The 14,721-nt window shown below is 45.4% G+C and overlaps 1 protein-coding gene across 6 annotated transcripts in view; it reads right to left on the reverse strand.

The window, feature by feature from the left end:
• CNTN6 (contactin 6) overlaps window positions 1-2,631 on the reverse strand; it is a 194,000-nt gene extending 191,369 nt beyond the window's left edge. For 2 of the 6 annotated variants that reach the window (XR_014216004.1, XM_082209355.1), the window contains exon 1: window positions 2,088-2,487. The gene's annotated coding sequence lies outside the window, so the exon portion shown is untranslated. Of the gene's footprint in view, window positions 1-1,623; window positions 1,727-2,087; window positions 2,488-2,536 lie in introns of those variants that run through there. The other 4 variants (XM_082209351.1, XM_082209350.1, XM_082209352.1 and 1 more) reach the window with 4 other exon arrangements.
• Between the last annotated feature and the right edge of the window lie 12,090 nt (window positions 2,632-14,721).

Raw genomic sequence — 14,721 nt, forward strand, 5'->3', positions numbered from 1 at the left:
CCCATGACATAGTTTGACATAGCAGCAAGGCTTTTGTGGTTCTTGGTTTGGGGAGGGCACGTGTCCTGGGGGCATGCCATCCAGCGCAGCCAGGGGGCAGCCGCGATGGCACCCCACCGGCATCATGCTGGGGGCAGTGCACTCCCGCCGCACTCCTCTTCCTCCACCAGCCAATGGGTACATTCACATCGCCCCAGCTCAAATTCTAATTCACACACCAAATATTGATGCACACACCAAAAGCATCATCATCATGAAATGTGGCTCAGTGTGTGTTTTAAAAGAAACCTAGATTCTGTGTAGAATGAGAGCCTTGAATCATTTACATGAAGCCACTGAACACCAAAGCAGAGGCAGCTGCTTCTCACTGATGAAGATATATTGTGGCTGTGTTGCCTTCATGCTCAGCATTCCAAGTGGACATTTCAGGGGTAGAGTCTCTCTCTCTCTCTCTCTCTCTCTCTCTCTCTCTCACACACACACACACACACACACACACACACGGGTTACTTTAATTTCTCCCCCCTTTCCTCTTCCCACATGATACCAATGGCTAAAACTAAAGGGTCTTTGAGAACGGACAAATTACTCTCTCTCCTGGTAACCAACAAAAATAAATAACTTTTATTTATTTATTTTTTGCAATGGAAACCCTTTTTGAAATGCATGTAAAAATGTGGTTCTCTTTAGTTAATAAGCAAATGATGGATGCATTAAAAAAACAATATTCCAGGGCTCTGTCTGAAGCTCCCTGCTGCTTCCTGCTCTTCCCAACTCACAGGACACACCTTTGTATTTGCCTCATCGGCAAGTTCGATGCAGTCGGCAAGTTCGATGCAGTTCAGCACTAAATGAAGGGAGCTTCTTAATCAGCATATAAACGACCACACCTTTTCAGCAATTCTGAACTCAGTGAGGTTATGCCAATGAACAGGACCACTGACCTGGCCTTCGATAGCTCACGTGCCTTAAGGCCCTTATATCAGGGACAGCCAACATGGTGCCCCTTAGAGGTTTCTGGATTAGAACTCGGACCACCCCTGGCCAGAATGGCTGGGGTTGATAGGAGGGGCTCCAACAACATTTGGGAGGGCACTACATTGGCTTATGCCTGCCTTATACTGTTCACCGTGCACTAAATGATGTGTTTGAAAGGCGAGACTATTTAAAGAAGTAACAAATGTCTGAATCCACACAGAAGCCTTTATCACTTGCAGAAACCACAAACTGCTCCATCAGGCACTGCATGCACTTTTGGCATAAAATGCACACACATCTTCTAGTTTCTGGTACTGTAAGCATTCCAAACTTTTCATAACATACAACAGCTCATCTAGCATACAAATGAAGTGACAGAAACACAACTTATTGATCTCTAAGTGGGGAAAAAACAACCACACCAATCCCCCGCCTCATGAACTTCAGTTCATTTTAATTTGACATTTTGTTTTCTGGTCCGAATCTTTAAACAAAAAAAAAGAAAAGAAAAGATCCACTGGGCACACTCCTAGTGAGGATACTTCCTCCTTGAAACTCAGTGAAATGAGCTGAAAAGAGACATTTAGTGCTTTGCATATGTTGGAACAGTTGGAAAATGAAACAAGCCACTGTGATCTTCCTTACCTTTTAAACGCGAGGGTCTAAAGCCATGTGCAAGTGCTAAAATCAGCACTGTCATCCTGTGTGCTACCCATTAAATGCTGCACGCGGGCACACCAACACACACACACCAACACACACACACACACACACACACACACACACACACACACGAGCTGTCGGAAGATACTCAGAAATATGCCTATTCTGGTGTCTGGGTATCAGCACCCTCTTTTATAAAGGTTTTCCCCCCTCGCATGAACACAGATTTAAGAGAAACGCAGCAGACCCTTCTCTTTCTCTATAAAATGCAACGGTTAAAGATAAAGAGAAGGGCAATCAGTCAGTCTCCTTTATTCTCTATCTCTCTTATGCTAATGCAAATCACTACAAGGCGGGGGGGGGGGAGTGTTGGAGAGACAAAAGAAAATGAAGCTTCCCTTCCAGCATTATTCACATTGCAAAAGACAGCCCAATTTTGTACTTACAGATCTTAGCAGCCAAACGTCTCAGGATCTTTCACAGTTTTCTGCCAAACTGCTACAAGCTCTCGGAAAGCCACACTGCTCATCCAGGCAAAACCGCGCAGAATGTCCTATGCAGCTGGGAAATAATGGAACTCTTTCCCCAGCTGGGACTGGAAGCCTTTTATCCGCTGAGCATCCTCTATCTCTTGGCTGGGATTAACTGTGAAAGGCATGGCTTTCCCACAGCATCCACGACAAGGACCCGCACCATTAGGGCACAGGGACAACAATGTGGCTAGCGCTTGGAATGCAGCGATCCAAAAATCCTACACATTTTCAAATTAGTTCTCTACTTGGCTCCCTTGCAATACAAGGACACACACACACACACACAGAGAGAGAGAGAGAGAGAGAGAGAGAACACAAAGCTGTATGTCACACCCTCAGCATGATAGATCAAATGTTCTTACCATTTTTTCCACACAGATGCGAGCTCCTGCCAGGTATTAAAAGCTCCTTGTCATCTTGAAATCTGGGTCACTAACTAATGTATTAAATTTCTAACGGGAACAGGGAAGATTTTGCCTGGTCCCTGTTCATAAACCTGCACTGTTCACTATAAAGGATTAGGTTTGTCAAGCATGTATCTAAAATAAAGCAATACTCCAGTCCTCATTAAATATTTAATCCTACTATGGTGCATGTATCTATCTTGTATTATATCTCAACCTGTTTTATATACAGTGTGATGTGTGTGTGTGTATGTGATAATGTTCTTGTCTAAATAATACAGTAGCATACTGACATGCTTCCCATATTAATTATATTTATTTGTCACCTTTCTACCCCAAGCTCAAGATGGCATTCATGATTTCCCTCCTCCCCATTTTATCCTCACAACATCCCTGTGGGGCAGGTAAGGCTGAGAGGCAGTGACTGGCCCAAGGTCACTCACTGAACTTTCAGGCTGAGCGGGGACTTGAACCCTGGTCTCCCAGGTCCTAGTCCAGTGCTCTAACTACTACACCACTCTGGCTCTCCTTATATTACATATATAATATATAGTACAGTTCAGTCAGTGCTATTTTTCTAGAAAAAGAGTTGGCAGAACTCACCGTAAACACTTCCCTTGTTATCTTATACAGTGGTACCTCGGGTTAAGTACTTAATTCCTTCCGGAGGTCTGTACTTTACCTGAAACTGTTCTTAACCTGAAGCACCACTTTAGCTAATGGGGCCTCCTGTTGCTGCCGCGCCGCCGGAGAATGATTTCTGCTCTTATCCTGAAGCAAAGTTCTTAACCCGAAGCACTATTTCTGGGTTAGCAGAGTCTGTAACCTGAAGCACATGTAACCTGAAGCGTATATAACCCGAGGTACCACTGTAATGGCAATGGTGCCCACCTGAGAGGTGCTGGAACTGAGTTCTGGTGAGCTCTGACGGGGGTGGTGGGGGGAGCCCTGAGTATAGTATAGTATAGTATTTATTATATAACCTTATACTGAAAGTTGCATATAGATCTTTAACAATGCAATTATATAGAATTGTACAGAAACAAGTCTGACTTGGGCTTACAGAAAAATGGTAGTAGGTGGTGGGTGTGTTTATGCATCACATCATTCTCCCTTGCTCATGGCTCTGAAAAAATATAGAAGCAGTGAAATTCTGTCAAGTGTAAAGGTGTCACTTCTACAAAACAACCAACAACCCCACCCTCATAAATGTTGACAATCTTATCAAAATCCTGTCAAATTCCTTCAAAATCCCTATGGCTACTTCTCCTGAGACAGGATCCTCCAAATTCATTGCATCGATGGCAGTCTTCATTCTGTGGAGGAATTTCTGCTGGGAAGGTGCCATACAACTTAGAGGCAGCTTGGATGCCAAAGCTCACAATCTTTGCGCTTAGCTGATAATAGGTGTCCAGTATCCTTTAAGCACTATGTACAAACAATCAGGGGGCCGTTCCTCACTTTTCAAGGAGGGAGAATCTACTCACTTTCTGTTCCGTCCCAATCCTAAGCAAATAAGAAAGCGAATAGGAAAAAGAAAGTGAAACACATGAACAGTCCAAATACGAAGGCTTCAGCTCCAATCCAATATAATGAGAAGTTAAAATGCAACCCTATAACAGCCCATTGTTGCCAAGGGCTTATAATAGGGGCACTATCAATGCCTTTTGGATTTCTTTGATGGTGGTCAAAGCTAAAATCGGTGAGTCTTCTTGGATGCTGTGTAAGAGAGGAATTTCCATGCTGGTAAGCATTTGCTGATCGTGAAGCTGAGGCTCCAATACTTTGGCCACCTCATGAGAAGAGAAGACTCCCTGGAAAAGACCCTGATGTTGGGAAAGATGGTGGGCACAAGGAGAAGGGGACGACAGAGGACGAGATGGTTGGATAGTGTTCTCGAAGCTACCAGCATGAGTTTGACTAAACTGCGGGAGGCAGTGGAAGACAGGAGTGCCTGGCGTGCTCTGGTCCATGGGGTCACGAAGAGTCAGGCACGACTAAACAACAACAGCAACAACAAGCATTTGCTATGGGTGATCATTTTCAGTATTATTGCATTGTGTCAGGGGTGTCCCAGGTGGTACGGGGAAAGAAAATCCCATCAGCCCCTGTCAGCATGGATATGGCAACATCTGCCCCAAGGTTAGCCAACCCCGTACTATTGATGTAATATGTATGTATGCATGTATTTCCTTGCATTTGTATCTTACCTGTCTTTCGTCATGGATTTCAAGGGAATGTTTGTGTGGTTCTCAGGTGGTCTACTCAGATTTGCTTTGCTTTAGTACGTGTCAGCCACATATGCCTTCAGACAACACCTTGAGGCCATGGTTGGTATTATTTACAAACTAGATCCTTTGGGTATAGGTGCACTGAGACCACCAGCTTCCTGAAGCTAAGTAGATGTGGTCACTGCCTGGATGGAATGCTATCTGGCACCTCCATGTACGTTGCATTGAGTTCCATCATAGAAGAAAGGTGGATATACCTGTCAGGCTATAAAACTTATAAAGTAATGGATGGATGAGTGAAATAATTATAGGCCAGAAATGGCTCATCCAATGGGGTAGAGCCACATTGCTAGCTTCCTAGCTGTGAGGTTGCTGCTGTTCACTGGGATGGGAAGGTTGGCACATCGCAGGCTTGCTGAAGGAAGTGTCACTTCTGCTACAGACTACTAATAAACTTTCAGGTCCTCACAGGCCTTCCACTCAAAAATGGAATGTGTCAACCTGCCACTACAAAAGGATGCCCTCCTTTTAGGAATGAAATACCTTAATTTGTATTCACAGTGGAGGGAGGCAGAAAATGAGAGTTTAGAGAACACTTGTGCCAAAAAGAAAGGCCCCGTTTTGAACCCTTCGGCTCACTAAACATTTCTATGTAATCCCAATGTAAATCCATTAGTTTGTAATAGGATTAATTGCATGCCTGCCTGAACAATAAGATATGGAGAAGAAATGGAGCACTGGCAACAAGAGATACACGTGTGCCTTTCAGACCCAAAATGACAGGCTGGTAAATAGAACCCAGGAAGGCATTTATGGTATGAAAGTAGAGCAGATTTATTCCAGTCATATAAAGAGAAAGGATATAAGTTAACCTATGGAATAGGGGTTATTCGAGTTTCTGATGCAGACCAGAGTATGGAATAGAAGAGGCTGTGGAAATACCAAAACCTCAAATTCTAGTGTAAAGTTATATTCTGATTCCCTGCTTACAATGTATTGGGCTTGGTAGTGGTGGGGGGTTGATCAGCTGTCCGGGTTTTTTAAAGGTACCAATCCCATAATGTATCTGTAGGCAATATGAACCTCCAGTATATAATGATCTGTTGAAGTCAGTGTGGTTAAAGGGAGTTGTGACAGTGATCTTAGTGGGCTGCCATGCAAAAGGTGGAGAAGACTTGTTCTCTGTTGCTTCAGAAGTTATCATTAGAATCAATGGGTGGAAACTTCAGGGAAGGAGTTTTTGGCTAAACATTAGCAGAAACTTCCCAACTTAACAGCTTGTTGACAGAGGCATAGTTTGTCTTTGGAGATAGTGGGCTCTTCTTTACTGGAAGTATTCAAACAGCAGTTGGGTGGCCAGGGGCAGATCCTTCACTGAGCATGATGATGGGGTGATGTGTAGGGTTTCTCAATGACCTACTTTATGGCTAGGCACCTTAGTAAAAGTTTGTTAACAGCCAGCATCAAGTGATCTATGAACATCCATAGAGAAGACTGTGTTGAAGGAACAAACATGGGCATGGTTAGGTTGCTGGATTCTCTTTGAGTTCCAGATGACACAGAACTCTCTAAAATGAAGGCTATTGTGGGGGAACATGGACACACTGCCACACTGGGTTCTCCCAGAGCCCTCACAAACAGGTATGAAAACAGAATAAGATAGAGCCATCAAATCTAATCAGATTTTGCCTCTTAAAGATTCCAGTCTTTGAGGGTTTAGGACTCTAAAAAGCAAATTCAATAGATGTATCATGTGAAGTTTAATTAGATTGGATCTAGGTAGGGACAGAGTATTTGCCCTTGTCCTCGTCAGCAGAGAAAAGCTGGTTTATGTTTACATCTTGACTTGCCCTGTGAGGTCAGTTCTGCACTAGAACTGCTATTTCAGACAAAATGGAAAATTGCGTGGTCAAAGGGTTAGGTAGACACTCCAATATGATTTTAGAATTTGGCAATCTTAGCTACAGCTGGCATACAAAGGAGCAGTTTGATCAAGCTGCATGAGGCAGATTCACTGCTTGGCCTCCTCTCTTCATAGCCTCAGGATAAAATCAACCCTGTCCTGTAGAAGGTTGGCTAACGAGCAATAGATTTTGGGTGTTGGTAGTGAACGAAGCTGTACTGAAGCATAGCTATAAGCATAATATATATAAAAAATTAAAAAATGTCCAGTAGTTGGTCTCCAAGTTAAAAAATTAACTTACTTGGTCTCTAAGGTGCTACTGGACAATTTTTTTATTTTATTTTTATATTATGACTGCCTCAGACCAACACGGATACCTACTTGAATCTATAAGCATAATGTTTGAGTCAAAGTACCCAAATAATAATTTTCTCCATTTTATTTTGTTGCGAAGGATACTAATAATAGGAATTCTAAGAGCTGGGATGCCGACATTCAGAGGTACAAGCCCCTCTGGCATGAGACACAGAAACTCTGTCTAATTGCTTGTGGCGCTTGTCATAAAGTTATCTGAAGGCTTTGGTGCGTAATGGGGAGGTGATTTGAAGCATAGGGGAAATCTGTCTACCCTTTGCTTGCAGATCTATTTCTGACTCTCCCTCAGTCAGTCCAATCACTAGTGGAGGGGGGGGGGCAGCCTCACACAGCTGGGGCCTTTGATCCCCATTCTCAGGCTTCTCTATTTCTCCACCTCTCAAATCGTCATGCTAAGATACTGAAGTGGCATACACCACTTTGTACAAAATCCGAGATGGCTTAATGAAGACTGTTGCAGTACACTGTTCTCTCTTTTTTAACATGTACACTGACAAGCTGCAGAAATGGGGGGGGGAATAAGGAAATGCAATCTCCCCCCACCCCTTTTCTTTTGCCAGGTTTTGTGAACTTTCAAGAAATTGCACCAATGTTCACATAAAAGCTGTGTGCCCAATATTTTGCAAACAAACAGTGTGTTAGGTTATCAACCAAATTATTTCAGATTAAATCAACATAAAATGATGCTCTTCCAATCAAAATAACCTGCCCCAAATGCCTTTATTGGCTCATGCATTTCACACAGCTCTTTGTTCCACTTCATCTGCACTTTATTGCTGCAGTCTACATCTCATTAACTCCAGGGTAGTCCTATTAAAGTCAATGAGACTACTGTAGAGTAATGGGAATGGAGACTGTACAGGCCTTTTAGGGAAATCTCAAAGATATGAAGCTCAGAGACACAAACAGTCGTGACAACCAAACAGCCCCATAAATCCTGCCTCCCTCATTACTTTTGTCTAATCTTTTCCCAAATGACTGAGACTATGGAAAGGCATTCCCCAGTAAGTGAGAGATCTGTCATATATGCAATAGTAGGGTGATACACTCTGATTGTACCACCTCCACAACACACATCCCCATGAAAAATGCATGTCAGACACAAAGCTAATTTTCAAGGACTTCCTCTGTTGTGTAAGATATTCAAGTGGCTGAATGATATAATAAATGTACATAGCAGACATTTCTAAGTGGTGTATTAGAGCTGTAAACATATAATTCTTTTGTAGGGCAGTGCTGCCTTAATCAGGGATTCTTAATGCATCCTCAAACATTGTGATAGCAATAATAGTAACAACAACAAGAAATTATTCCACCCTTTATTTGAAGATCACAGGACGGTTTACAATATAAAAACACAAATATAACAAACAAATACAATACCCCCTCCAAAGGCCTGTGAAAAGAGGGATGTTTTTGTCTGGTGCCTAAAGAAGATATGTAACAAAGGTACCTGGTGAGACTCCTTGTGGAATGCATTCTATAAAAGGGGAGCCATTGCGGAAAAGGTCCTTTGTCAACAGCCATGAGAGCAGCTGCTGATGTGTAGGGGATCAGTGTCTTCAGGACACAGGAACAAGCAGGGATTCTTGCTGCACAGAATCCCTATGCACAAGGAGCTGCTTGTGAACTGGAGCTTCTTTGAAACCATGTGCAACATGCGGTTTTTGAAGAAAGGAGACATGATGTTGGGGTGGGGTAAAAGTGCAGCCGCACTCCCAGTTAAACATAGCACCACCCTTCTGTTTATTTATAGATATCTGCCATGAACCAACGGGAAAATAGATATTAAAAAAATGAAGCAATTTTGTTGTTTGCTTAAAATGTATAATTAAAAAAAATTTGAATACATCACTTGCCATGCAATCCTAACTATATCTACTCAGGAGTACACAATTTGAATTCAGTGGGGATTGCTCCCAAATAAGTGGGATCACAATTGATTAATATTATGCAGCTTTCTTAGAACTAAGGCCCATTTGTTTCAAAGGCACTTCCCTTTCAGAAAAAAAACCTAACCCGGGTCTGCATAACTTATTTATCAGGGTATTTTTCCTGTTGCTTTTCTGACAAATATTGCCTCCTAAAGCCACCCTTATCAATTTACAAAAATGAAAGACAGGCATTGCCTTCAGAATTAACAATTAAACTGATAAAGGCACACAAGGGAAAAGGGAGAGGAGATGGCAAAGGAAAAGGAAAGAGATCACTTTGACATTCCCTGGACAGAGTTGTAAACAGGCAATTTGGAGCCTGGCAGATCTTCCCTTGCTGGTGCTCTTCCTTAGATTCAACAGCCTTTATTCCTCTGGCCAATGACAGAAGCCAGCTTGTGTCTTATGTTCTTCAGGCAGCTGGTAGCTGAAGCCAAGTGTTCTTTCAAGCAGGAAGTAGGAAAGCAGGCTCCCTGCAGTTGCCCTAATTCTAGACCAATCATAACTTGCTGTGTGATGTTCTTTCTTGAAGATGGGGTGCAGCCTCCCAGTGGTCAATGGTCCGTAGCTGATGACAGAGTCCAAAGTGTGTGTGCCTTCCACTCTGAAGTCTTAGGGCAGCTCAGTGACAGTGACAAGATGCAACAAGCTAAATGCAGTCCACTGGCCACTTATCAAGGTCTGGCAGATGCTTGGCACCCCCCCCCATTTTTGTGGAACCAGGTGGGCAGCGAAAACAGGTCACTTTTTGGGGTTCATGGTGTTCCTCTATAGATGACAGACTGCACTTATCTTGGTGGGTCACATGAGTTTTGCCAGGCTTAACTAATTTACAGAGAGAGGGAGAGGAGAGGAGAGGAGAGGAAAAAAGGGAAGGGAAGGGAAGGGAAGGGAAGGGAAGGGAAGGGAAGAGAAGAGAAGAGAAGAGAAGAGAAGAGAAGAGAAGAGAAGAGAAGAGAAGAGAAGAGAAGAGGGATATCCTTAGTACATAGAGTTAATTATGTCCAAAGGACCTAATAAAATGGGCTCCAATGGACTCATTTGATCTGCATTGGCTTCTTTTGCCATTACAATCATGTCACTGAGCCCCAGTATTTGAAAACTTTCTGCCCTCCACAGATAGCTAGTTCCAACCGAAAGGCGGAAAAGAAAAAAAGAGTGAGAGAGGCTCACTCAAATCAATATCCCTGAGCTTATCTATAATGAAACTGCAAGCTCTTTAACCCTGGAACTGAACTCTCAGGCCTGATTGGAGATAATTGGGCAAGGAAGTTCTAAAAGTCTTCACAGAAATAATCAGAGGAGCTTTTTATTAAAGTTATTTTTAAAACAGCTGTGGGTGTTGTATCGAATGTGGCTTCTGCTCCGAGTGCCTGTGTGGCTGCAATTTATTATCGAGCAGGCTTTAGGCATGAAGACAATTATAACATTCTTAGCAATCCCATTTTAGTGCCCTCAGGATAGCTCTGTGGCTATCGCTAACTCAATTTCTCATTCATATCATGAACCTTAACAAGTTGGTTTTTTTATTAGCAATCAACAAGGTGACAAAGGGGTAGTTGGCCTTTTTGTTTTCTCAGAGGTACACACACACACACACACACACACACACACACACACACTTTCTTCATTTATGGCTGAGGTTTCCTAGAACTGAAGATATCAGATAAATGGGTCACTACTCAGATTGATTTTCCTTATGGGAGAGAAAACTAGAAGAATAGAGCATGGCAATTACAATGAACCTGGAATGATGCACTTTGTGAGCTTGCTAAATGCTCCTCGGATCAATGTCCTCCATCTGTGCTGTGTGGAAGAGAAGCCTACAAAGACATCAGATTGGCTATAAATGTGGGGTGCTGGATGGCGCTTAATGTGCATCAGCTGGAAGTAGTTAATCAGCAGGGAGAAAAAGTGAGGGAAAGGCTAAAACCGGTTCATTTACCAAATATATAAGAACCTGTTGTGGTCTTGGACCATTTCTCCTTACCAGCAGACTAAAGCAAACTGAAAGTAATTGCACCCTTATTTGCAGGAAAATGTAGAGATGGAGGCAAATGGCTGTTCAAAATTCCTTGCCTTATTTGTGGACAGATAAGTTGGGGGGAGGGCAATCTTGCCATCAAATTTCTTTAAGGAGAGGAGAAACTTTCCAGCAGGAGGATGATACTCACCACATGTGATGGAAGCAGCACAGATTCCTTTTTTTCCATTTGTACTTTCAAACTTCTACACTGCTCTGAATCTACTGTCATTCTGGGCCACTGTTATTATTAGGTGGAGTAGCAGTAGTCACAAATGGTGGCTGACATTTAAAATTGTGGATAATAATAATAATAATAATAATAATAATAAATTTTATTTATATCCCGCCCTCCCCAGCCGAAGCCGGGCTCAGGGCGGCTAACAACAATAAAAATAGTTCAACATTCTAAAACATTCATTATAACATTAATTAAATCAAATTAAAATCAAATTAATGGCAACCATCAAGCAAATTTTTGTGCAGATTGCCAGAGGAGGGGGTCAGGCTGCGCCCTGACAAAAGGCCTGGTGGAACAGCTCTGTCTTGCAGGCCCTGCGGAAGGATGCCAGGTCCTGCAGGGCTCTAGTCTCTTGTGACAGAGCGTTCCACCAGATTGGAGCCGCGGCCGAGAAGGCCCTGGCTCTAGTTGAGGCCAGCCTAACCTCTCTGAGGCCTGGGATCTTTAGGGTGTTTTTATTTGCAGACCGTAAATTTCTCTGTGGGACATACCAGGAGAGGCGGTCCCGTAGGTACGAGGGTCCTAGGCCGTATAGGGCTTTAAAGGTTAAAACCAGCACCTTAAACCTGATCCTGTACTCCACCGGGAGCCAGTGCAGCTGGTACAGCACCGGATGGATATGATCTCGCAGCGAAGACCCCGTAAGGAGTCTCGCTGCGGCATTCTGCACCCGCTGGAGTTTCTGGGTCAGTCTCAAGGGCAGCCCCACGTAGAGCGAGTTACAATAATCCAGTCTGGAGGTGACCGTCGCATGGATCACAGTGGCTAGGTCAGGGCGAGAGAGATAAGGAGCCAACTGCTTAGCCTGGCGGAGATGAAAAAATGCCGCCTTTGTTATAGCTGTAATCTGCGCCTCCATAGAGAGGGAGGTATCGAAGATTACACCCAAGCTCTTCACGGATGATGCTGGCACTAATTGCACCCCCGCAAGAGACGGGAGTTGCCCCCTCAATCCCATATCGCTCCGTCCCAGCCAGAGGACCTCTGTCTTCGAAGGATTTAACTTCAACCGGCTCCCACGTAACCATCCAGCCACAGCTTCCAGACATCTGGTCAGTGTATCTGGGGCCGAGTCAGGATGGCCATCCATCAACAGATAGAGTTGGGTGTCATCGGCATACTGATGGCAACCCAGCCCAAAACTCCGGACAAGCTGGGCGAGGGGGCGCATAAAGATGTTAAAAAGCATCGGGGAGAGAATCGCACCCTGAGGCACTCCACACACCAAGGAGTGGCGCGATGACAATTCCCCCCCAAGCGCCACCCTCTGTCCCCGACCGGAGAGAAACGAGCGCAGCCATTGAAGGACTGTGCCCTGGATCCCCACGTCGGCAAGGCGGCGGTCCAGGAGTTCGTGATCGACCATGTCAAAGGCTGCTGACAGGTCTAGAAGAATCAGCAGCCCCGACCCGCCTCGATCCAGCTGCCTGCGGAGATCATCTGTTAGGGCGACCAGAGCCGTCTCGGTCCCATGACCAGCGCGGAAGCCGGACTGGAATGGGTCGAGAGCAGATGTTTCATCCAGAAACCTACCAAGCTGTTCAGCAACCGCTCTCTCAATCACCTTACCCAGGAATGGAAGATTCGAAACCGGGCGGTAATTGGATAGATCTAAAGGATCTAATGATGTTTTCTTTAAGAGCGGACGCACCACTGCCTCCTTCAGTTCCCCTGGGAATATCCCAGTGCCAAGGGACAAATTGATGATATCACCCAGGGGGGCCCGCACCTCATCTGGACACGCTCTAATCAGCCAGGACGGGCACGGGTCAAGAGGACAAGTGGTGGGCTTTCCAGCTTGGAGGAGTCTGTCCACATCAGCTGGGGATATCCGGTCAAAGTGGTCCAATACTGGACCCGAGGACAGTCGAGGGGCCTCCAGTTCCTTCATTGTATCCAAATTGGCAGGGAGGTCATGGCGGAGCAACAGGACCTTCTCCGCAAAAGAGCTCGCAAATGCCTCGCAGCTGTGTGCCGAATTGTTATTTAAATTTGGCTGTCCTTCGAGGGACGTTAAAGACCTAATTATACTAAATAATTGCGCCGGGCGAGAGCTAGCGGAGGCAATGGAGGCCGAGAAGTAGGACTTCTTAGCGGCCTTCACTGCCATCTCGTAGGTTTTCATAAAAACCCTATAAGATGTTCTTGAAGCTCCGTCACGGGCACCCCGCCATACTCGCTCTAGCCGTCTGAGGTCCCGCTTCATTTTCCGAAGCTCCTCGGTAAACCAGGGAGCCCGGTTTCTGCGGGGTCGCAGAGGGCGCCTAGGTGCGATCTCATCGATGGCTGCCAGGAGCTGGATATTCCAGCCCTCAACAAGCTCAGTCAATGAGTCGCCAGGGGGAGCAAGGTCCCGCAAGGCCTGACGGAATCTATCAGGGTCCATCAGCCTCCGCGGGGCGAGCCCAAATTGGCTCGCCACCTAAGCAGGGTGGGGGTGGAAAATCAATCCTGGCTTTCAGTGCATAGTGATCAGACCATGGCACCTTCATCGAGGGAGACATGATCACATCTATACCGGCGCCAAAGATCAAATCCAGCGTGTGGCCTGCTTGATGTGTGGGGCCCGAAACAAACTGGGAGAGCCCTAGTGTCGCCATGGAAGACACCAGGTCCAGAGCCTGTGAGGAGGGAGTGGCATCAGCATGGATGTTAAAGTCCCCCAGTACCAATAGGTTGGGGAACTCCAAGGCCCAGCCGGCCACCGCCTCCAGCAGGCCTGACAGGGTGGCTGCTGGTGCGCTAGGTGGCCGGTACACCAGCCAGACAGCCAAGCTCTCCTTGGAGCCCCACACTAGGCCAACACATTCAATGCCGGGGATCGATGGCGATGGTAGAGCCCTGAAAGAACAGTCTTCTCGGATTAATAATGCCACCCCTCCCCCCCGGCCCACAGTCCGCGACTGGTGGAGGACGGAGAAACCCGGGGGCGCCATCTCTCGTAAGGTAACAGTTTCCCCTTCGCGCACCCAGGTCTCCGTCACACAAGCCAGGTCAACCCCCTGCGAGGTGAAGAAGTCTCGCAGGGTGGCGGTTTTTTTGCCTATAGACCTGGCATTGCACAACACCAGTGACGGAGGTGAGTAATCCTTGCTCACCCTACCTTCGTCCCTCGGGATGGGGCGCAGATTGGAAGGGGTACGAGCATATCCATATCTCGATCCCCTTCGCCTATGACATCTGCCCCCACCGCCATACCTCCCTCGCCCCCACTACGGTAGCAATCCCAGGCCTCAAACCAACCTCCATTTACAGAATAGAAACGTTGTATTTATGAAAGCTAAGGAGAGGGGAAATATCAGGATTTTTTCAGAAATCATGTCATCTGATACATTTTGACTGAGCTCTAGAAATATTCTAGTTCAAAAGCCTATGTATCAAAAATGGATATGAGAAGTCTCCCTATTTAAAAGAAAACTGGGGGTGGAGGAATCAA

The sequence above is a fragment of the Podarcis vaucheri genome (genome assembly GCF_965113315.1).
Source record: "Podarcis vaucheri genome assembly, chromosome: 2".
In the NCBI taxonomy this organism is placed as follows: Eukaryota; Metazoa; Chordata; class Lepidosauria; order Squamata; family Lacertidae; genus Podarcis; species Podarcis vaucheri.